This window comes from Aplysia californica, unplaced genomic scaffold, assembly GCF_000002075.1.
Source record: "Aplysia californica isolate F4 #8 unplaced genomic scaffold, AplCal3.0 scaffold01647, whole genome shotgun sequence".
NCBI classification, from domain to species: Eukaryota; Metazoa; Mollusca; class Gastropoda; order Aplysiida; family Aplysiidae; genus Aplysia; species Aplysia californica.
The window spans coordinates 5,359-6,790 of NW_004798917.1; the positions used below are offsets into that span (position 1 = coordinate 5,359).

General features: G+C 39.0%; 1 long non-coding RNA gene across 1 annotated transcript in view; it reads right to left on the reverse strand.

The window, feature by feature from the left end:
• Positions 1–1,432, reverse strand: part of LOC118479060 — a 36,232-nt gene that overhangs the window by 2,189 nt on the left and 32,611 nt on the right. The gene's annotated exons all lie outside the window — the stretch shown is intronic.

Here is a 1,432-nt window from a genome sequence, read left to right on the forward strand (position 1 = left end):
GGGGGGGTGGAATGACAAGTTGTGATGAGGAAAAGTTTCAGAAAACTCCACAAATAGCACTGCAGGGCTGATTGGTATATCAACTTAAACCTTACTTCTAGCACAACGCATAGGGGCATGATACAAATCAATTCTTACAATATTCTGTGCCACAAATGGAGTAACATTTTCACAGTTTATGAGAAAAATTTGGCACAAACAAAAAATGCAATGTATGGTGTTATTAGTAAAAACACGATAACAAATCATAGAATCATCCCACATGGTAGTTCTATATATCAAATTATACTTCTTTTCAAGTTCTATACACTGAACTAAACTGTACATTTCATGCAGTGAAACCTCGTTTTACCGCTCCCAGTTGTACCACTAGCTCCGCTTACAGCCACGTGCTGCCAATGTACGAAAAGGAATGCTTATCTTTAAACGTAGCATTTGCGCCTTCACATCGCCATCCGCCGTTCACCAACTGTCTGAGTTGTACAGTCCTTATTTAACTAATGCAATTTTACCCCGTTGTACCGCCATCCGCCGTTCACCAACTGTCTGAGTTCTACAGTCCTTTTTTAACTAAAGCAATTTTACCGCGTTGTACCGCCATCCGCCGTTCACCAACTGTCTGAGTTGTACAGTCCTTATTTAACTAATGCAATTTTACCCCGTTGTACCGCCAGCAAATTACCTGCTAGAGGTGCGCATTCCACACAGCACACTCCAGCCAGAGCCCCGCACTTTTTAATGATGTCGATAAAATTAGATTGCCTATTCCATCCAGCGGTTACAGTCCCCTTGGCAAAATAACTCAGTACAGCCCCCATCCAAATATGTTAGTCTTTCTGCAGACGTTACGCGACTTCCAGATCATTTCTAAGCTGAAACTAAAAACACAGACCAAACAGAAAGGCACTGCCAAGAAAGAAAGGAGAATGTGTAACAAGCAAATGTACGCAGATGGACAAGTCTCACAATTTCAATTTTTATCCTGAATGAGCAAAAAAAAAAAGGAGATCAATCCTGTTCTGTAGATATATTTTTATACCTGACACATCTATTCATTCAATACAAACTCTAATTGATATCTGGCCCAATAAAAATCTGAGGGCATTTCTTAGGCATCGTGGTGGAATCAGGCTCTCGTCAATTTTTGAGCATGTAGAGTTATTGGTATCGTCTTAAAGCTTATTCACTTGTCTTTATTTGGATGAAAAAAATATCAATTTATATTGAATGCAAGTCGAGATATTTGCAAATGAAGGAGGTGGTGGTCACCTGTTTTCAGATGTAAAATTAGAGAGAAAATGGCCGCCAAAGATTAGTTATTTCCTTAGCTTAAGAGTTCGTGGTAACTGGAAATTTACATTTTTTTGTGCCTTTAATCAACTTTTCTCAGAAAAATCCACACAGAAATTAGTTCTTTAATGGGCATGAAAGG